This window comes from Nyctibius grandis, chromosome Z, assembly GCF_013368605.1.
Source record: "Nyctibius grandis isolate bNycGra1 chromosome Z, bNycGra1.pri, whole genome shotgun sequence".
Lineage (NCBI taxonomy): Eukaryota > Metazoa > Chordata > Aves > Nyctibiiformes > Nyctibiidae > Nyctibius > Nyctibius grandis.
The window spans coordinates 82,940,841-82,965,122 of NC_090695.1; positions in this window are offsets into that span (position 1 = coordinate 82,940,841).

A 24,282-nucleotide genomic window follows, 5' to 3' on the forward strand; every position below is an offset into this window, starting at 1 on the left:
GACTGGACATGGCACTTAGTGCCATGGTCTAGTTGACATGGTGGTGTCAGCGCAACGGTTGGACTCGATGATCTCAGAGGGCTCTTCCAACCTGGTTGATTCTGTGATTCTGTGGTTGATTCTGTGAAGTGAAAATATTAAAAGGAGCGTAAATGACAGATACTTCATTGGTGTTGAAAGATAAGAGAAGTGCAATAATAGTTGAAAAAAACAAGATATGAGGAGGTAGCTGAGTATATTTATGGGAAAAGACTAAATATTACATTTTGTCAATTTTTCTTTTTAGAGAAATCAGTAATAAGCTCCTTCGAGACAGAAGCAGAGGAAGAATAGAACTGTCTGAGGGTTGAAATTAATCATAATAAAGAATCTGCTGGGATTGAAGATGGGGCATTAAGTAAAATTAGAAAAGTTGTTTACAAATAGGTAAAGCAGAACGAAAGACAGAAAGAACATTTTCTGCTAGTGAAAGTGAAGATTATTGTTGGATTTTTGATGTTAATCATACCAGAGATCCTGCAGTCAGAGTAAATAGCCTTACAATCAATTAACCTGCTCTAATTAACCTTGAAGAAATGGTTAATTTATTACATTTACTACTCTCAATTAATGAACATATTATCTTGCAAATGAATTTCTCTATAAAGTTTGATTAAGTCTCAGGCTTTGAATTCACATTTTAATTTGGCTGTATGGGTGAAAAATGTGGGCATGAAAATGTAAAACAACTTGGTCTGATGTTTAAAACAATTTACTTAAAGAAATTCAACACAGAAAACATCTGTTTATTATTTCACAATTGTAACTGCAGAAAACAACACAGAAGCTTCTATGAAGAGTCTGAAAAGCACTTGAATATTTTAACAGCAGGAAAACACATTACACTCTCCAGATAATATTCTCTGATTACAGTGAGGCATTCTTTCTTTCTGGGGGAAAAAAAAGGAAGAAAAAAGAAGAAAAAAAGAGAAAAAAAAAGGAAGAAGGTATTACAGACATTTACTCAAGAAATACTGCTGAAAACATTGGGTTTAACACTTACTCTTTATTGCTCCCCCACCTCAGGTAGTACAGTTAAGGTTGTCAGGTGGCTTCCTATGGCTTGGAAACCAGGCTGCATTGCTTCCCTTCAGCAAACAAAAGTCTTGCTTTTGCATACTGTTGGGTGATGGAGTGGCATGGCCTGGCCTTCTTGGACTTCTTTTTTTTTTCCCCTTTTCTGGTGTTAATGCATTGAGGATTTTTCATTCAGATGTGGTCATTTAGAAGGAACTGGTGTGGCAAATACCCATTCTGATACTCACCCAAGAATGCAGAAGAGGCATCTCCCCTGCCTCACTCAGTGTAGTTAATGGGATCAAGTGGCATACCTTTATATAGTCTGTGGCCCTCTTCAGGGATTTTGTAAAATAAAAATATCAGCATAGCATGTTTGAGAATTTGTAGGTTATGATTTTATACAGAGAGAACTTATATTATCAACCGTACCTCATTGTCACGTATGGATGTTGGCAACAACAATAAATTTAGTATTTTTGAAAAAAAGTTTCCACATACTCTTAAGATTAGGGAGAAAATAATGGATAGCATCCATAACAATCAAGTACCAACAGGATTTTAATTTTAAGGATTTTTTTTATTTCCAGAAATATTTTACACACTGGGGAGGATTCAAGAAAGCAAGTTAAAAGCAATGCAAAGGAGGTGAATCTGAAGAAAAGTTAAATATGTGTAACTCAGAACATCAGTGATCCAACATTTTACCAAAGGTTGGAAGATAAGATTTGAGGAGAAATGTAAAACTCTGTAAGTAAAAGGTACTCCAAAAGAAGGAATTCAAAGTGATTCTAATTCAATGATGAGTTCACTCAGCAGGGTGTATTCAGTCTTATAGTATTTTCATTTTTTTCATATTCGTTGTTATCACTATATGAAAGTTTTGACAAGTTTTCTTGCATTTGACCTCACCTGAAAACAGTTTTCCTCTGAAAAGATCAGTCACTATTCTGTTAAAATGGATGGGAATTCTGCAACTGGAACAAGTGCAGAGGTTATCTGCTGCCTATTTTATAAAATATATACCGTGGCAGCGATCATATCTGTACTGGGAGCCAGCTACCAGTTCTCCCAGAAGGAATGGAGTAATGGGAAGCAACTTTTAAAGAGATCCCAGAGCTCTGTTGTTTCTGTTTGTTCTATAGATGGCCCATTAAACAGTGGCTTTATATTTTTATGAGAGTCTGGGAAAATATTTACAAGTTTTGAAACAACGTTGTTCAGCTCTTTACAGTTTTTGATAGGAATGAGAACAGGATGCTTCCCGTGACTACCTTCCTTGCCTGAGAGGTCACCGTGAGGTTCAGTTAACCTATGGAAACATATAGAAACCTTTACTGAAATGAACAGCAAGTATCTCCCTTCGTACCTTTAGTATTCTGATGCTTTTCATTTAAAAAACAATAACAGAGACACAGATAAATCTATTTTAGACTACCTGTCTTGTTTCTGTTGCTAACTTTTGTACTACTGATTTTTCTGCGAAAATGAGATGTCAATTTTGGCGTATTTTTTTAACGTAAATATTTTTGAATGTAGTTATGACTCAGTCTGAATTGAGATGGAATTTTATTCGTCCTCTTAACTTTACCTGGTTGCTTCCTGTACAACATCAGAGGTTATCATCTTTCCATTTCAGTACAATCCAAAGAAAATCCCCACAGTTTCTAGCCATAATAAAGAGAAGTTGCCATCTTCTCATAACTGTGGTACTGATCATAGGGAAGCATCGTAATGAACAATCCACAGCAGTGCTGCTACAATTAAATAAACAAATAAGAATACACTTAACTTCGCAGGTTCCTCTTGCATCTCAGCAATTACAACAAGTATTTTTGTGCTGATTAGAACTGACCAGAAAGAAGTAGCTGAAACCTTTTTTGAAGTATCATTTGCTGCATCTTAATGAAAATTTATGGTAGAAAAATACAAACTTGGATACAAATTTTTTGAGTGAAGGAACATGAGATTTCCAAACTTTTTGTCATAATATCCTGTTGTAATATTTAAAAATAAAATTTGATGTTCATGTTGATGTTGACATGATTTTATTTTGAAATATGAATTGAATTATATTTAAGGATTTAAAAAAAAATGCTAAAATAAATTAAGGTATTTCTATCTACAAAAAGACGAACATGGCTTTCAGTTACAAGACACAATACATACCTGCAATTTCAATAATTTATGTAGTTTATTGGCTAAAAACAACTCTCTTTATAATTATCTGTACATTGCTGACAAAACACTTTTTCCCAGCTGTTTGTGATAATAGGACTTATTGTTAAATAAAGATAAAAATATTTTATTATGGCTCAGTACTCTGTCTTTCTGTGTCTGATACATACATATTGTAGCTGAATTAACCTCTTTTTTCCACAATTTTTTACACACTGTCTGTGTTATCAAATACATGATTATATTCCTTCCTATTCTTTTAGACAATTACTGTGTAATTTCTTAAGAAAAAATAATCACTAGTGTTTTCAGTGCCACAGCAGTACTTTCCCCACATATTTCAAATATTTTTGCAACTGTACAAGCATGACATACAGTGAAGATCTAGACCATGATGTCCTTTGTGTCATTATTCATGAATATATCTAGCTGAGGATGGGAAAGCATTGTGTTTTCAAGGGTCATAAAAAGTGTTAATATTATCCATCAATATAAGCAAACTGGAGTGGAACAAGTTCTTGTTTTTAAGTTGCAAGTAAAATCTACTTCTACGTGGAAGACCCAGCTTAAGACCTATCCACCTGTCATATCCCATTTAAGCTTTTGCAATAGACTCAGATGATGAGAAATGATCATAACTCTATTTAAGTCACATACCCAAAAATCAATAATCACTTTCAAAAGGTCTTGTCGAAAAGCCTACAAACCTTGGACACAAGTTTACAACAATATTTATCCAGGGCAAACTAGTTCAGTTGAATAAAAATTGGTTCTTTTAAATATTGGTTCTTTTCCATTTCAGGAAGGGACAGTGCTGCTGTGTTTTCAAATACAGAGGCAAATACCATTTTCTATGGGAAAAAAAATGTTCCCCACAAAAAAAATAAATGTTCAGGCTTATGCCTATCTCTGTAAATTATGCTAAACATAGATTTTCCAGTATGGCAGAGGAATAAAGTTGACATATAGCAGCTTTATTTTTTTGTCCAAACTTAAGTTGCTTGAGAAAATTTTACTTCAAGAATGGCTTAACCATAGTTTTAAAATATCATTTATTGCAATTTTCAGTTAGCTATTTGAATTGTCTTTAAAGAAGGATGCAACATTTTTTCCCCAGGAAAGTTGGTCTCTCATTTTGCCCTGAAACAATCTTTCTCTACATGATGGAAGAGTGAGTAATTTCACATTTGATATGTAATTATGTTAGTATGTGCAATTGTCACATTCATATTTAGAAGTATAATGCTAGATGGCAGGTCTAACAATACCCCTCTAAGCCCTATTTTAGCGGTCCAGGCCCAAAGGTACTGCTAAGATTCAGTTATCCATATGAATATGTATATCCAATTTTGACAAAAGATAATTTTTTCTTATGTAAAACATTAAAAAGATTTTTTACTTTTATTGAGAAGGGGGTTTAGCTTGTTGCAGGAATTTTTTACACAGAGTCCAAGTGAAACAGAATGGTCAATTATAGATGAGAAACAGCAGACAGATTATCCAGTTGGACATCAACTCTTTCTAATTTTGAAAAAGATGATGTTCGAGGATACATGTAGGATAAGCCTTATGTACCTGTATGACTGGGGAGAGCTTCAAGTTGGGTTTCTTCCAGATTTTATATTCAGAAATGCTTCAGGACTGTAGCATGTCTATGACAATGTCTGATGTAAGAGTGTAAAAGTGCATCGGTGTTCACTATGATCTACCATCACTCGCTGCAGCATTCACAGTGTGAGAACATTTGTTTAGTAAAAGTGTGTGCTGACTGTGGCAATAACTGCTTGTGCCTCAAATACAATAATATTTGTTTGGCATAATTATTTGCTCTGGATGCAAGATTCCCTTTATTTTACGTCTTTGTAGTAATCCTTTCCAGTACAATTTGTCTGAGTCCAGAATGTAGGTGGATATTGTACGGTAAATATAGGCAACATAGGTTCTCTTTACCTATTCTGGATGTTAGAAAATAGAATGAACTGCTGGATCTGCCTCATTTCAGTGGATCTAGAAAGCAATTTTAAATACGTCATTGCAGTCTCAGCATTTCTTAGGATATCAGCTATGGCTTTAGAATTAGTCTTTTAAACAGTTTTGTTTGAAACATCTTAAATAATTTTTCTGCATAAACAGATTAGTTGTTACGTTATAAACGTCAAAACTGTGACAAGCAAAAAATGTTAGTGAACAACTATTTTTCTCACTTTTAACATTTTTCAGAAAAGGTAAAAAGTCCTGATCTTTGAAATAACAGTCAGCAGTTTAATAGTTCAGAGAGAAAGAAAAAAAAAATCATCCTGTGAGGAAGACTTATTCAGAACCCCAAAGGTCAAGGGGTGTTAAGACATATGGGAGCATTCACAGCCCTGACAACAAACACTTCCTTCTTCAAAACAGGATGTAATTGGGACTCAGTAGCAAACTGACAGCCAGTAGTGGCCTACCATACCTGGATGGTGACACTTAAAAAAATGGAGGTACTTATACAATCTAATAAGGAAGGCATATAAAGTGAGGGCATACTGGTATTCCACATAACAATAAGTGACTCATAAGCAATGAAGAATTTAGTGGCAATTAGGCAATTTAAAATTAGAACTTCTCTTCTAGAGGTATCTGGGTTAGAAACCATGAAAGTGCTTTAGAATGGTCATGCAGGAATAAGGGCTTCTCCCCCGTAAAAAAAAAGTGGTGATATCAATAGCCCAACTGAGTGTATCACACCAATGCATGCAGCATGGGCAACAAAGAGGAGAAGCCAGAAGCCGTTGTGCAACAGGAAAACTATGACATAGTTGCCATCATGGAAATATGGTGGGGCGACTCACACAACTGGAGTGCCAAAATGGAGGGCTATATACTCTTCAGAAGGGATAGGCAAGGTAAAAGTGGCATTGGGGTGTTTTGACTGTCTAGAGCTTGAGGATGGTGATGATAGGGTTTAGTGTTTATGGATAAGAATCAGGGGGAAGGCCAACAAGACAGACATGGTGGGAGTTTGTTACCGACCACCCAACCAGGATGAAGAGACAGATGAAATATTCTATAAGCAGCTGGGAGAAGTCACACAATCAGTTGCCCTTGTTCTCATGGGGGAATTCAGTTTACAGAATGTCTGCTGAAAATACAATACAGCAGAGAGGAAACAGTCTAGGAGGTTCTTGGAGTGTGAGAAAGATAACTTCCTGACACAGTTGGTGAGTGAACTAACTAGGGAAGGCGCCCTCCTGGGTTCTGTTTTTTGCAAACAGAGAAGGTCTTGTGGGGGATATGATGGTTGGAGGCTGTCTTGGGCATAGTGATCAAGAAATGTTAGAGTTTACTGTTGTTACTCTCAAGACAGGTCAGCAGAAATGCTATATTAGACTTTTGGAGGGCAGACTTTGACCTGTTGAGGAGCCTGGTTGACAGAATCCCAGGCAGGCCAGAAGGGCAAAGGAGTCCAGGAAGGCTGGACACTCTTCAAGAAAGAAATCTTAAAGGCACCGGAGCAGGCCATCCCCATGTGTCGAAAGATGAGCCAGCAGGGAAGAAGACCGGCCTGACTGAACAGAGAGCTTTGGCTGGAGCTTAGGGGGAAAAAAAGAGTTTATGACCTTTAGCAGAAGGGGCAGGCAACTCAGGAGGACTACAAAGATGTCGTGAGGATATACAGGGAGAAAATTAGAATGAAGCCCCCACAATCCAAGGGGAAATGGTTAGCAATCTGTTACACCACTTAGACACACACAAGTCTATGGGGCTGGATGGGATCCACCCAAGGGTACTGAGACATCTGGCGGAAGTGCTCACCAAGCCACTTTCCATCATTTATCAGCAGCCCTCGCTAACTGGGGAGGTCCCAGGGGACTGGAAATTAGCAAATGTGACACCCATCTACAAGAAGGGCTGGAAGGAGGATCTGGGGACCTACAGACTTGTCAGTCTGACCTCGCTGCTGGGGAAAATTATGGAGCCTATCATCTTGAGTGCCATCATGCAGTGTGTACAGGCAACCAGGCAATGAGGCCCTGTCAACATGGGTTTATGAAATTCAGGTCCTGCTTGACTAACCTGATCTCCTTCCATGACAAGGTGACCCGCTTACTGGATGAGGGAGAGGCTGTGGATATTGTCTGCCTGGACTTTAGCAAAGCCTTTGACACAGTCTCCTGCAACATTCACTTGGAGAAACTGTCTGCTCGTTGCTTGGATGGGTGTATGCTTCACTGGGTAAAAAAACGGCTGGATGGCAAGGCCCAAAGAGTTGTGGTGAATGGAAGTAAATCCAGTTGGAGGCAATCCAGACTACCTAATGAAACCAGCCTCTAAATATCCACATACCACAGCAGCCTGTATTTGTTTAGATTCCTTAAGTAAATATCTAATTAACTAACACTTTGAAGACCAGAGTAATTTAAAAACAACAAAAAAAAATGCCTCTTTAAACTTGAAAGAACAGTAGTAGATGCAATTTCTTTTATTTTGGAAGTGTCAAAATATTGTTGTCTTAAGAATTAACACGAGAAAAAGAAGAGTACTTACAAAGAGAGAGTTTTTGCCACTTTCACTTTTCCACTTTCACATTGAAAAAACTTTCATTTAAGCTACTAATTAATTCACTTTAAAATGCTACCTTATAGTTCACAGTTTACCCCAGTATTTGAACATTCATATACTGGGTCCCCATTTCAAATTTTTTTAGAAAATCTACCTCGGTTCTTGTATCAGCAGTAGTAACATTGCTTAACTTGCTTATAGTTATTAACGCAGATTAAGATGATCAAGAAGGAACAAAATTTTTTTGAGCTGCCCTGGAAAATCTTTAACTGACCTCTTTATTTCTTCTTACAAAGAAATTTTGTAGAATGTTTTAATAAGTTTTAATAAACAGGCTGTCAAACATACGCTATGTCCCAAACTTACTTTCTGTGGTGTGCCTGTTAGTGGTGGTGGTAGTGGTGGCAAGCTCCCTACATTTCAATAAGACATTGGTCTAGTGTATGTGATTCTCTCTTGTTTGTTAGCTAGATGTTTAATTAGGGATTAATATTCTCAAGCGAGAAACCTGTTTGAAGAGGGCAAAGTCTGTGCCTTGTCAAGTAAATAAAAATGCAAATTGCCCTCTTTTCCTATAGTCATCCAGAAATCATGTTATTAAAGTTATAAATTAAACGTTTGAAATATATCTCTCATACAGCGAAAAGCAGCAAACCATGTATTGATTTTTTCATTTATCAGACTCAGTTCTAGACTTTTAAAATGCCTGATGTGAGATCACAAGAACAAACTGTGAATGTACACAAAAGTTAACAAACTTAAAGAGACTGTAAATTGTGCATCATAAGTTTATTCTTTATTGCTACCAGTATAACCAAACTAGATATTTGTTCAGCCAGAAACTTTTTCAGAAAGTTTTAGTTTTAAATTCATGGAAAAAATATGGGAAAGACACCTACACTATAGCTGGAAAATTAGCCATAGGGAGTCAAGGCAAAGTCTGTCTTTCCCAGTGTCCTTGTCAGAGATGATGGTTACAAGAGGAAGGGTAAGAACAAAGGAAGAATAAGAACAAAGGAACTATAAGAACAAAGAAAAACCCTGTCACCCTCAGCTCCCCAGTCCTTTGGGACCAGCCAGCCCCTCTGCTTCCCAAGCTTGGGCTTTGCCTCATCCCACTTGAACCATCCTATCTGAACACATCCTGTGCCACAATGGGTCTAGGTCTTCACTCCACTGGGAGCTTCACTGAGCTGGGAGGCATGCTCATGAGGACCGGCCGGTGCAGGGCAGATCCTCTTTCTCTGGGTGAATAGAAAAGCAGGGAGAATATTGGATGCTCTCATGGCAAAAAATCCACTGAACACAGTATGCTGTGCTTACCTGTGTACTTGATCTGGCTCCATAACACTGCGTTTCAGCTTCTTCTGAACACAAATGGTATTTGCTCTACTTTGGAAATACTCTTAGACCTTCAGAACAGACCCTAAGTAGCCTTTAATATATTTTCTCCTTGGAGGAGAAAAACAAAGTTAGGATTAAATGGATATGATGCTTTAAGAGCTCACAAATTGATTCTCTTGTGCATGTATATAACTTCTATTAATCACAATTAAATATGTCTAAAAACTTATGTTCCCATTAGCTTATATTTTTAAGTATTGGCTCAGTCAGGCAAGAAATATTACTCTGCAGATTTCAAGAACTGAAAATAGCAACATATCCTTAAAAGCAGCCCCATATCAAAAAAAATCTGTACTCGAAGAGCTACTGTTGAATGTTCATTACATGTATTATATTGGTACAAATATTTTTGTTTCTTTCATAGAGTTTCACTTTGATTTTGATCATTTTCAATAACTGTTTTTATAATTTAGAGGAAATTTTGAAACAAAGGTTTTGAAATGGTCAAAAAAACACTTTTTCTATTTTAGAAGTGTCAGCTTCTACTTCAGAACCAGTCTATGCTCACTTCCTAAATGAGGCCTTCCTTGGAGAATAGATTGAAAATCTAAACTAAGGGTAAAAATTGAGCAGCACATCAATCACTTTATATCACAATGTGAAATGCTCTATGATTAATATGAATTTGATTTAAAACACTGTCTTGCTACTGCTAATGGACTAATCTTAATAGGAGGCCATTCACACCTTGCTACAGATGCCAATTCTTGTTACTGATTCCCCACCTCCTTCAAAAGTTACTTATGTCTATATATTTATCTTCGTTCCTGAAAATCAGGTGTTTTGCCTACCAAGTAGCACCATTTGTCGTATTGTAGACATTTGTGGATTTTCCCTTTCCATTTCATGAACTGCTTCCTCCAAGACAGCATCGCTCATTGGCTGCTGACACTTTATCCTCACGTCTCCTGAGGTATACAGCTCTTCAAACATGTCACATGACAGTCCGTGACAAAAGCTTCCAGTAGCTACTGCAGTCCAGAAGCAATTCTGTCAGATCAGAATGACTGAATTTATCAGACAGTATAATTTAAAGTGCAGGATCTTTAGTTCCTTCAATGCACACATCAAGAACCTTGTCTTGACTCATCTATTTTCAGAACTCATTTTGGTTTTTGATTCTCATGTTGAGCCTTCTGAGTTAAACTTTTACATGCAGATTGGAACTGGCTCGTATTTTCTGTCAAAGTTTTATTTGCTGAAAATATAACTTCTGCAAAATTGAAATACACGGTGGGGAAAATTCTTGTTTCATGTTTCTTTCTTACACTGTGAAAGACATTTTTTGGGGGTAGCATTATTTTTATATATATATATGAATGTAGTAGAGTGCCTTTTTTTTTTTTGCAGATCAAACTCAAACTATTTGAAAATTCAAGTTTTCAATCCCTCTTACTAGTGCTTGGCTCTGTTTTTCTGGAGTAGTCGCTCATGTAATGTAGATTAGCCTGTTCTCAAGTTATTCTCTACAAGACCATAGAACTTCACACAAAATAACTATTCAATACTACAGAGGAAAAAAATCAAGCTCTTAAGATTTCCTACCTCCTCTGGGCAAGTAGAAGACCTTTAAGAGTTCTTATAAAGCCTGGGTTGTTCAGGTAAAGCTGGAATTTTAAATGCATTGGCCAGTTTCAAATTCAGTTTATGTCAGAGGGTGTTGGTCTAGTACAATCCAAAGTGTACTTCATGCATCTGGTCCTTCCATCTAAACCTGGGCTGACCCTGCCGTGTTTTCTTACCAAATCATGTTTGCAGGTTTTCAGGCTGTAGAAAGCAACATTCAGTGCACCTTTCCTTCTGATGTAGAGTCCAGACAGAGCCACATTCAAGAGATTGAAATGAGTCTGTGGAACAACACTTTTAGACACATCCAGATAAACAACAGAACCAAACAATGAATTATTTCTTTCTGTGCCCATGTTAGAGGATGGTTGGCATGATGTAAAGAAATCAGACCTGCTAGTCCTCATATGTAAATTTAGACCTTCCAAAAGTATTCATATTCCAATAAACACCACAAACACACACTTTTTGGTTTATGACCTGAACAAAATTGCACGGGCTATCCATGTTTTAGAGTATTTTGAAAGCAGAGGTAAATATGATAGTGACATCAATCTTGTGATAAAGAAAATATCTTTCTATTTACAGTTAAAGATTTGTAATCATTCAAGAAATACTTTTTAAAAAACTTTCAAGATGAAGATCCCCATTTGCATCGTTTCCAGCTTTTTGGAACATTTAAAGAAAAAATGGGAGGAGATATCAACATGGACTAAGACTACATTTCCAAAGAGTGTAGATTTTTGCACTTGCCTCCAATTTTTCCTTGTTTTAAAAAAGAAAATACAGCAAATTCAAAATTCTGTAACCTGTTCCGTAGGTGTAGAAGACAGTAAAGTACTCCAAATGCTTTCAAGTTTCATTTTCATCTCTTTCTCTTCAAAATATAGTATTCTATAATATAACTTCATGTTTGGAACAGTATTGATGAAACATCAAATATACTGGTATATAAAGCTAGGCAGAAGAAAAGGCAGAAGGAGGTTGCTGTGTCAAGATGTAATACATTTTAAAGATGAAATTATTAAGGGTTCTTAGACTTATGCAAAAACAACACAGCAGATTGCAGTGAGTTTGAATTTCAGATATTTGTAGCTGCTGTTGGACCCTTGGTCCTCAATATCTGAATAAACAGAAAATGCATTATTAATGTACAAACCACATTTCATACATATTGATATACCCAATCATATTGCATACATGCAGAAGCTTTATAAGCATCAGAGCTATATCCTTAGTTGTATTTGAATTGAATAGTCTTTATTCGTTCATTAGTCTTCAGATTAGGTTCTGTTCAAACTCTAAAAATACATTTCACAATAATTCTTAAAAAAAAAAAAAAACACCATGTGTCACATTCAGAGCAGACGTTCTCATTGGATCAGTGACTCTAACATGAAATGTTTTGAGAACTGAAGCTAAAATTGGATATTTTACATGATTGTTACTGTTTGAACTCTGTGAGGTATGGCAAGTGTATATGTTAAAGATCAGATATATATTTCTAGTCACCTTTAGGTTTTCAAGCCAGAGCGAGGGGCAAAACAAGAATTAACAACAGCAACAAAAGTCTCTGCTACAATCCCTATTGCTCACACTCCTTCTAAGAAATAGCAGAACCAGATTCAGAAAAATATTTGTATTCCTAAATGATCCTAGACCTGAATCCAGTATTTCTTTAAGCTTTTTGTTCCAGTTTCCAGTGAGTGTTAGAAGACTGTATTAGTTCTCAGTTTGACTAGTAAAATACCCCAGACACTAAAGTCCTGCTAGACATGGCAGTGCTGAGCAGCTCATGGAAAGGTAGAGCTTGACCTCGCACGTTGCCAGAGAGTAGCTAATGGTTTGGGTTCTTAATCTCCAGTGCATTCCCCCAGCAAGTGATACAAACTCATTTTTTTTCTATTCCCCTTCCCCCCCCTCCACCTCTTTTTAAAGAAACGTGGCTCCATTACCTTCCAGATCGCTGGGAACTCACTAGTCATCAGGCTAAGGCTATGGGGGCACAGCATCCTCATGGTTCTGGCCAAAGGTGCTCAGCTTTCCATGGAAGTGTGATATTACAATCTACAGCATTTTGTGAAGCAGGAAAGTGGCCTAATCTCTTCAAAATTGTACTTGCTCTCTCATTTTTAATCGTTCACAGTTACTATGCAACTGTTGTATGTGGAACTGCTTCAAAAAGGGAAACCAACTATACCTTTAAATACCATCCAAGAACATCTTATAAGATGGTATTTAGGGACCAGTTCCAGGAAGGGGGAGTGGTGAACACAAAAGTCCTTAGGCAGAGGAGGGAGCAAAACTCAAGGTTTAAATAATGACTGAACCTTTGGAAGTTCTGTTGGAAACAAAACTCAAATTTCTGTCTTTGTGCACTCAGTGCACTATTGTTCAGTGGAGAGATTCACACCCTCAGATATTCCAGATAAGTCTCTAAACACAGACTGCTTACACCCTTTTGGGATTGTGATGTTATGACTGCTGACAGATGACGGTTACATATCAGCAGAAAACCTGATATGATAAAAAGACAAGCTTTGTAAGATATATCATTTTTCAATTAGCATTGAACACAAGATAAAATTGAAACAAAAAATGAGTAACAGATACATACATAGATTTTTGTTATTTTCTCTTTTTTAATAGAACTCATCTTTCAAATATCCATAAATTTTGATAGATCACATATATCAACTGACAATATTGAATTCATTTGTAGATCATAACTTTTAATTACAGCTGCTCCTTCTATTTTTCTTTGCTGCCTATAACAGGTCCAAGTTACTCAAGTGCAGTTATATTCAGCTTCAACAGCTCAGTTTTATAATTATACAAATGTTGCAATAGAATACTAGATAAAACTCTTACTTGTGAACTGTAGTCTTGGAAAAAAGCAAGAAAACTAGCAATAACTGCAGATCTTTATACATACTATACTTTTAGAAATAATTAAGGATTCCTAGTCTCTTGGGCACTGCTTTGAAACCATAGATTATGGGGTCAAAATAAAATTTCAACTTCAGTGCCTATAAAACCTAAAATTCTGATTTTTGAAGGCCAGGTATGTTACTGATGTTGACCACAAAGTCATCTACACATAGAAATTCTACACCATAAGATGACCTACACCATAAGACAAAAAACTCATAATTGACTTTCCTTCTTTCTTTTTCTTTTTAAACAAAGAGTGCTGCAGTGGTAAAGCAGTAAGAATATTAGTATGAGCATAATAGCTGGTGACTTTGGGGTTAGTTTATATTATTCTACCATTATTCTATCATATGCAATTCCAGAACTTTCAGATGAGTTGAGAGGAGTTTAGGTGAGCATAATATGAATTTTTAGGTTCTGAAACTTTAAGACTCCTTTAAATTAACTAAGAGACAGATTCTCCAAGGTATTTAGGTATCACTGGAATGGTATCTAAATCCCACTAATCCTACTGAAATCAGGAGGAGTTATGGGTGTATTTATCTTTGAGGATATGAACCTAAGTAGACCAGAGCTAAATGGCAGCAACTCCATTTAACAAGCACTGTTTTGAATGAATAATCCCCCTGAAGGAAGCTGAACAACTTTTTGAATACGGTTTTGTTCTATTTGAATAACAGTATTATAATCTGGATCTTTTTTATTTCATCTTGTTATCTGCTGTAATGAAAGCAGTAAGGCACACATGTTGAAACGTAGTAAGAGTGCTTACAGCTGCAGTATCATTGTGTTGTTACACACATTTTCAGTTGATTTTACAGAATTACTAGTGAAGCAAATAGAGATCATTTCCCTCTCTTTTGAAGGCTTCATAAAATATCTGGAACAGAAATGAAATCCTGAATGGGAAGCAAACAAACAAAAAATTGTAAAAGATGTTCTGACACTAAAAGAATATATTTTTCCTATTTTACTGTATATTTTATCTATTCGCTATTATTAGCAGTATAGTGTAGTTACATTGTCAAATGTACTTGGCTCAGTCTAAATTTATTTTAAGACAGAAAACACAAATAAAAGTATGAAATGAATGTAAAATGTAATAAACTGTTCTCCCACTACAGGTGACAGCAACCCATGCCATTACTTCACTTTTCATTTGGTTGTAATACTGTGTAGAAAACATCTCATTAAAGCTCAAACTGAACTGTAGTCTTGCAGGAACATTTTATAGCCGATCACCTCTCTTTGTCTAGAGAGTGTTTTCTTTAAGGCCTTTGAAAATGATCCAATAGCTAAATCATTTTTATAAAGCATGCATGCCGTATATACATTACAACTTTTTGACGGACCTATAAAAAATTAAAGTCAATTAGTAACCCCAATAATTGTTCAGTGACCTTTAGCATGTCATAAACCTAGATATGCTTGCCATGAGATGTGACTAGCCTTTTCTAGAGCTACAACAAATTATTAAATCACTGAAACTGTTAAATAGAAAATAAAAAAGCCACTAAATGACTATGAATAGGTATTTATTATATGAATAAAATGCATACTTCTGTGTGCAAATAGTTAAATGAAGTACCTAGGCATTTGCTGTGACTCTTGGCGACACTTCAAGTTGCCAAATCACACACATTCAGAAATTTTTAAATAATTATTGATGTAAGACAACTTAATGGGTAAAATGCAAGACACAGAACTTGTTTTCTCATATTTAATTTGCAGATAGAACTACGATAAAACATACTGTTCATCCCTTCCATATCACAGCCAATATAATGAGCAGCAGAGATGGAAAGGGAATTACTTTTCTTTCTTTCGGTTACACATGTCCTCTGTCATTGATGGTGCCTTCTGAAAACAACTTTATTTTGAAGCATAATGGAGGGGAAAAAGCTCTCCTGGTAGCTGTAGAAGACTCAGGAATTCACCTTGTGTATGAGTGACAGTGTGAATATGTCTTGTTTCCTAGGTGAAGACACAGTGCTCACAATGGTTCATTTTTTTTCTCATCTTTATCTGGGGAAGGTAGAAGCAGGTACTGATTTGTAAATCTACACCCTTTCCCACACAGATCAGTGTTTTTCCATTCCCGAAACTGAGATACCTCTTTGACATTTTGCTGGTTTTCATTTTGCTAGTTTCTGTCTTTTTGAGAAGTGTGTTTTCCAGGAATGATCGCTCAGTTTATCTCCAACAGAAAGATGAAAACGTAACTCTGCCTGTAATGGCATTACAGGTTTCAACCCCAGAGCCTATTTTCAGGATAATAGGTCACCTTCTTCCCTCCTCTTACATTTTTTTGCTAAGACTGTGTTGTTTCCGTCACAACATTATGTCTTCAATTCTCCATCTCAGAGTGAGAATTACTTTTGAAAAGCTACACAAATGATCGCAGATCACTTTCCCTGTTTTCAGCAAGGGCGGAGAGGACTTTATACAGTGACCCTTTGCAAAAGGGCACTAGATTTGGGCAGAGGATCCAACAGTGTCTAATCCCCATGACAGAGACACGGTGGTATGTGTGTCAGCTATGCTGTGTGACCTTAGGGAAATAGCAAAGCAGGAACTCCAGCTGATCAAAAGAGGCAACCCCTTTCCTTCCCTCCCTCCTCAACATCAAAGAAATAAATGCCATAATGCTATATATTGTTCTAAAAACCTGTTTTGCTAGCTTCTTCAGTCACAGACTGGCTAAGATCTGTGTTAACACGGGGCTGACTGCCATGAGGATTTCTTTTTGTTTAGAGTTTGGACCTTTCTGCAATAGGCGTATTTAATAAGGACAATCTCAAATCGTCTTCTACTGTGTCTCTCCATGTTCAGCATTGTTTTTGACAAATTCCTGACCTGGAAATCATGCTGAAACATGATTTTCAGCTGGACTTTCAAATAAGTTCATTAATACATACTGAAACCCGAAAATAGCAAAATCACTTGCTAACCAGATTTTTTTCTTCATGCACAGAATTAAGTTGGCAATTGATCACCAGATGCTAACTCATAGCCTTGTGATTTTAGTTTGTGTCCTCCAATCATTTCAAAGCTTTGTTCTCATCCAGACTAATGACCTTCAAATCCTTTTGAGACCTTCCTGATTCTCTTGTTTTTCCACATTAATTTGGGGTTCAAAGATAACATTCTGGTCCTTATTGCAGTCAGAGGAGTATTTATAGTGGTTGCTGAAATGCAGCCACAATTTTGAATCTGTTTTTCTTTCCCTGTTCATTCTTCTGTCCTGCTTAGGACCTGATGAATAATATATTCCATTACACTGTTGGCGGATCATAATATGTGCACTCTTTTTTTTTTCTTAATATAAGGTATTCAAAACAGAGATGACACTTAACCTATTAAAGTTAATAAATGTTTATAGATCTTTCTGAAATATAAAATGAATGAACTCTGGTCTGTTCCCTAAACCTTGATATATCATGAAATGGAAAAGCATGAGAATTTTCCTTCAATATTTTATAGATGCATTTTTCAATATAAGAGTAAATTGTCCAAATGAAGTCTCTCCAATTAGTATCTGATCTTTGGAGTAAACAGAAAGCTCAGTATCTCAGATCTGGTGACAGTATGTTTTTTAATATATTTTAACATCTAAACAAAAAATATTTTATGATAACTATATTACCCTTTTATTTGCGACAGACTGAGAGGAAAATTCAGCAGATCACTGAAGACATTCTGAGTCATACATCTCTTGAATTTTCTTTTGATTACCTACTTAGATGATTTATCTTGGATTTTATTTTGTGTATCCTCTCACAGAAAACAAAGATGAAAAGAGTTCTGATAGCCTCAAGAAAAACAAATAAGCTTTCAATATTTAGGCTGTCCCATGCCACAACCTTGACAAAGTGGAAACAGTAGAAACTCTAATTATAAAGTTTCCAAGTCCTGGCTGAGCATGGGCTTTTGCAGTACGAGGATCAAGGCTCTGTGACCTCCAGATTCTCTGTCACATCTAGAAGCTTTGAAGCTCAGACTTTCACGTTGAATTTTCTGATTATTTCAGACTTTCCCTTCAGCAGAATGTTCTATTCAAATTGTCTTTAAATTACTTTCATTTTTTCAGCATTTCTTGCAAAAAGAATATTCCAACTATAATAATTAATTTTATATTTTTAGTTTTGTGACTGAAACAAAAGAAAAAGGAAATTGTTGTAACTGAACAGTTAATTGAAAGAAACATTTTCAGTATTTCTAGGAACTTATCAGTACTGAGAGCTAAACATGAAATGTTGTTTTGGTCATCGTTAACAAAACAGTATGAATAATTGGAAATTAAAATCAAGATTTCCAGCTTGGTTTCTGTTTTGTCATTCTCCAACTACTGGCAAAACTGGAGGCACTAGATATTCTCACACTCTCCCATTAAAATATGTAATCTTTTTTAAAATAGCAGACTGGGACCTGATACGAAATTTGATGTTTCACACCAAGGAAAGATACGCTTACTGGGAGCTTCCAGTAATTTACTGCATTATACTGCAAAATAGTAAGAAACTGAAAGCATTTTTCAGTATCTTTTGAGTCAAGGGTAAGTTTCTACGTACTTCAGGATAAGGTAAGAGTACATTTGTCACTTCTGGTTCTGACAAGTTCTTTTAGAAGAGAAGTAAAGTGAATATTTTCAAGTATCTTTTAAAATCTATACCTGGAATTAGTTTAAATAATAAATACATGATATTTCTTCTATATTTTTACCTTGTCTATGCATGCACTGAATTGCATGAAGAAGTAGTGGTGTTTCATGAATGCTCTCAGAGAGAAAATAAATTCTGTGCATCTGACTTTTTGAAGAAATGTATTGATACATCACAGTTTTTTGATTGTGGTGAGGCAAGTCAGGAGTGCCACAACATTTTACCAACTTCTAAATTTCTATGGGGCGGAATTTATTTAGCTCCTGTAGTAGATGAGTAGAAACATTGTTTAACTTTTAGCCACATTTATAAAGTTGAAATCACTTAATAGAAAATCACTCTTCATATTTATCTGGAACAACTTTGATTTATTTTCTTTTCTTACTTTTCTGAGTAAGGGACCCGAGAGATCTCTGTGACTTCGACAAGGTGCAGTGTTCTTTTTCTATGCCACAGGCCTCTCTGTTAACTGCCAGAAATATTCAGAAAACACTTAAGGATTAACATTTTCTATCGTGTCATTGTTGTACTCTTATGGTTCCATGTTCTCCAGTCCACGTAAGCAATTACTTAACTAAAGACTGAATTAGATTCAATATATTCAGAAGACAAGGATCAGGAATTGAGTTCATAATGAAAGAGATCAGCCATTCTGTCTTCCAACGCAACTCAGTTCAGAATTCTGATACTCTAACCCCCACAAGACATGTGCTGAATCTCAGCTGAAGCATCAGCATAATTATGCTGTATAATGTTGACATCCAGTCTTTCATTTTTCATCTAGAAGTGCAAATCAATGTTGCTGCAGTACTATAGTTATCTAAAACATGATTTCAGACAGCCAGAATTTCTCTTTAAATAAAGAACAGGTTACAGATAGGACCAACACAGTCCCTTGACTCTGAAAGCAATATTCAAACATGAGAGCAGAACTCTAATCTTCCCAGAGAAAATACTTTTTTATCAAACCCTTAGAACCAGAATCTGCCACATTTACATTAATCAGAAGTCTTACATGAGACAGAAAAATAATAGCATGAACAGCAGTAAGTGGGATTTTATTTTGGGGAAAAAGTGAAACAGTCTATTTTACAATCCTGATACTATAAGTAACTAATCAGCCTTGCCCCACCACCATTCCCTATACAAAACCAGATAGTAATTGCTATTTCATTTATATTTCCTTTCTAAAATTTTGTTCAGCATCATTTGGGATTAGTGCAGAATATTTACTTCTTTCACTGCCTTGAGCCCTTTTTCCCATAATATTAATTCAATGACTTAGAGCATTAAGAAATATCAAAGACATCATTAATCCAAAGAGCTTTTCTTTCTGCCTTGCTCCTAACTAGACTTCTGTAAGGATTGATGGAATATAAAAAGAAAAAGGAAAAGGAAAAAAAGGGACCTATTACCTTTCCTCGTCCCATCACCTGAACAGTTTTATATAGACTCGATTAAGGTAGGTTTCTTAGGTCATAAAGTAAAAGTTATGGCCAAATGCAGCATTGCAAAGTTAGATTGAACCATGCTTTAATAACAGCATAATAGTGGTAGAGTGGTAAAAAGTACTGTCAAGACGAAATAACTTAATTTACTTGGAAATTTTGCTCAGACTTTCTTCAGTATAAAACAGTATGGGACAGAAACATGTTACCTAAGCAGAACAGTAAAATTTACACATCACATCTCAGAAAAAGAATAAAATAAGGACTTTTCTTGGTAAATTTGAAGGTAGTCAGTGCAGCATTTTTTTCTAAAAAGGAGTTTGTTTTGGAGATCCAAGCTATTATTTTAGAAGCATGAAAATACAGATACAGTAGTACCTGGAAAGACAGGTATTTCTAATTTATTTAGAAATATTGATTTTATTAAGATAATTTCACCAATTATAATAAAGATAATAAAGTTAACCAGGTAAAATACTGATATTTATTCTTCATTGTGTTAGGTTTCTAATGTCTTAATTATTTTTAAAAGTGATATCAAAGTTTTTAACTTTCTTCTATTTGGTTTCAGCAATGCATTATTCTGACATCATATGACACAATGATACTGTAAAATCATCAATCATAAAAAATTACTTGCAAATTCCTTCTTGAAAGACAGCTTGTTATGGATGTTCTGTGCTGCCACACAGATTTGAAAGACTAATCTAGTCCTTTTCTTTCTTTTCCTTTTTTTTTTTTTTTTGCAAACAGCATAATGTATCAAAATGTCAAATATTTCATATTTATGTAGAAACAGAATTAGATTTAGCAATTGCTTTCTTTGGACTTATTATTTTAAGAACTAATAGTAGCAGTGAACATCAAAGTATTTCATGTGCATTGTCGTTAATTTTTTGTGATAATTTATATTATCACTTTGCAAAAGAATTTTTTTGTTGTTTTGCTTTTACAAAGGAGTTCTTCTGGATTCTATTTTCAGGTATTATTATAATGAGCTCAAAAAATAGAGCTTAATGCATATATCTAATAAAAAATTTTGAAAGACTTAACTGAACACAATTCATGATAATATATATTATGATGAAGACTCACACTTTCCTTTAATTTGAAAAATAGAAACCTTAGTTTGTACATGACAAGCTATTTTTGACCGAACTCCTTTTTACGAGTCAAAAAAAAATATATATACTTTTTCACCTTCTGGTGAATAAATTTTTTCTCATATCCAATCTAAACCTCCCCTGGCACAACATGATGCTGTTTTCTGTTGTCCTAGTGCTTGTTAATTTGGAGAAGAGACTGACACCCATCTCACTACAACCTCCTTTCAGGTAGTTGTAGAGAGAGAAAAGGTCTCCCCTCAGCCTCCTTTTCTCCAGACTAAACAATCTCAGTTCCCCCAGCAGCTCCTCACAGGACATACCCTCTAGACCCTTCACCAGCTTTGTTACCCTTCTCTGGACTCGCTCCAGTACCTCAATGTCTTTCTTGAAGTGCGGGGCCCAGAACTGGACACAGTATTCAAGGTGCTGCCTCACCAATGCCGAGTACAGGGGCCCTAATCCTGCTGGCCACACTAGTGCTGATACAAGCCAGGATGCCATTGGCCTTCTTGGCCACCTGGGCACACTGCTGGCTCATGTTCAGCCAGCCATCGATCAACACTCCCAGGTGCTTGGCATTTATAAGCACAGTTCTTAAGGTGGATAAATCTGAGGGCAAAATTTGAATCTGATGGTCTAGAAAAAAATCTTCCAGCTCTCTACATTCGGTGTTTTTAAGCTTTAAACTGTAAGTAATGAAGTAGCCTCTGTAGGTATACCAGATGCCAAAAACTTAATGCTATAAAAAATTTAAGAACTTTGTTATTTTTATTTTACAGTCTTTCAGGTCTTCACCATTTATATTGTTATCAATAAATGAGAAATCTAAAGCAACTAAAACAAGTTAAGGTGACACTGTTTAAAATACAGAAACATTTTAAAACACAATATAAAGTTGGGTCAGTCAGTATCAACTTAAAAAAAACCTGTACCCAGAAAGTAAAATTCTGAAGCAGATTTCCAAAGGTGGTTGAGAGATCAGGAACCTTAATTTCATTAAAATACAGCTGGATATAAATTGAAAGGACTGCATGACAAAACAGAAGAATACCTAGTTTAGAAATTTTAACTTATAAGTCCCAGATATTTTGTATGTTAATATTCCTAAGCAGATTTAAAAGAATATTAGTTCTCCTTTAAAAGTACGGCATTTACAGTTAATACTGTAATATATTTTAATACATATAAATATATTTCATGGCAGCCACTGAACATCCCAAGAGGATTTTCATTTATTATTAACTTTTTGCTGAGATTTCAAAGTGCAAATCAATGTTCATTAGAGATGGGACAAAGCTGATAGAATGTCTCAGTGAATACTAGCATTAGTAATGGTTTTCACTTGTTTAGTTAATATGTCTTCCTTGTGTACTCAGACCTGGAAAACCATGTAGATGGCAGTGTTAACGTTCACAGAAAAAAAGTGTTAAGGAAGAAAATCTCTCCACTGCATTTTTCCCATTAGCAAGTTCTCATTTTGCCAATTCATTGTTGGACATTCAGCAGATTTCAGAGAGACAAAGATGGGAAATCTGGAAGAGAATCAATGCAATCGCAGGCAAATAAAATTGCCAATAATCTCAGCAGCAATGAGTGTTGAAGACATATAAATACATTTGACCAGTGACTTGAATGCTAACTTCAAATTTATACATGTGCAGATTTGCAGAAACACTTTTAGTTTTACTTCCATTGAAACAGTAACATTCAGGACAGTTTACTGAAAAATATGCAAAATAAAATAATGATGTAAAGAATAAAGCTATATGATGTTTTTCTTTACATTATAGAAATGCCACAGATCAAGCAAACTACAGGAAACCTTATTAACAGAATTTTGAATTTTTATTGTCATGAAACGCATAAGCTGTACACAATCTATTTGGTGTCAATAAAGAAAGAAAAAAAATGATACATACTTCTGCAGCTTAGAATAATCACTGCAGAAAGGTATACTGCCTGTCATCTTAGAAACAAGAGTAATTTGAAATTCCCTAAAACTGAAAACTGCTGGAATGCAATCAATCAGAAAGGTTCTTACAGTAAACATGAAACAATCTTGGGTAAGATTGCAACCATACTCCCTGCAAAATCATCTGAGCGTATTTTCCAACTAAGGCAATATTTTTCTTCGACAAGGCACTTCACACTGTCTACTTATATTGTCTTTATCTCAAGAGAGAAACCTAACTTTATTTGGTAATGCAGAGGGGAAAAAAAATCTTAGTAGATTTAGCTTTGCTCATTTATTCCAAGACAGCCTGCTGTTTTACAAAACTAAGCATAATACTTTACAGAAATGTTCCAAACTATCTCATAATTACCTATGGAATACAGCATACAATGACTATATGCTTAATTAATTTGTATCTAATACAGAAGTCTGCGATGTGTTGCTATTGAAATTAAATGTAAGGTCATTAGAGATCACCCCTAAATTGACATTAAATTGTCTTTGAATTCATTTTTGAAGGTCATAAGCAAACCAGCAAATTGAAAAAAAAAAAAATTAGATCATGTCACACTTTACCTTACGCAGTAGTACAAATATATTAGATGGGAAAAGCCTTAGTCTTGCTGATAGGTACAGAAACCTCTAAAGTCTGCTGTCCTGAAATTCCCTACCATATACGAATGTAAAAATTAAGTTGTCTTTTATTAACATTTTCTCCTTTAAACTGCCTACATGATTCAGTGTAAAGCACAAAATAGAGGAGTCTTAAATTGAGTCCCGAGGCTTAGTACTTCTGAGTCAAAGCAGAGGCAACTTTAGCCTGGCTTATTCTTCGTATCCGTTCAATTAACCTCTCGGAGATTCAGTACAAAAGTCAGCATGAGAGGTGTCATTTGAATTGAACAAATGCCATCTAACTGTCAAAGTATTGACTTACATCAGCCACTCCAAGACCAGGATCTGAAATGAGGTGGACAAACTATGAGGCAGTGGGAGCTAATTATTGATATATCAGAAACCTTACTTCACAGACTACATAAAAGTTGGCATTTGACAATCTCTTCCTGCTCATCTGAAGTTTTAACTCTTAATATTCTCAATGTTATTTGCAAAATAAGTCTTTTGCCTTCTGTCCTCATTTGCTAGGGACAGCACCTCATTTTAGTGACTGGCATCAATAGTTTCTAACTGAGCAGAATACTCCTTGCTTTATGTTCAAGGCATCAGTGTGTACCAGTCAACACAGACAAGCTACAGCAGCTTTGTGAGTTACTGTCCATTCATCAGTTTTACCTCTGCCTGTGCATCGTTTCACCTAAAACCAAACAGGGGCTTTTTAGCAGAATTCAGGCAAATCCCTTCACAGTTTTGTCAATGCCAGAACATGGTAATGCTTATTGCTTTCTGTACTGAAAAACCAATTACATTGTTCACCC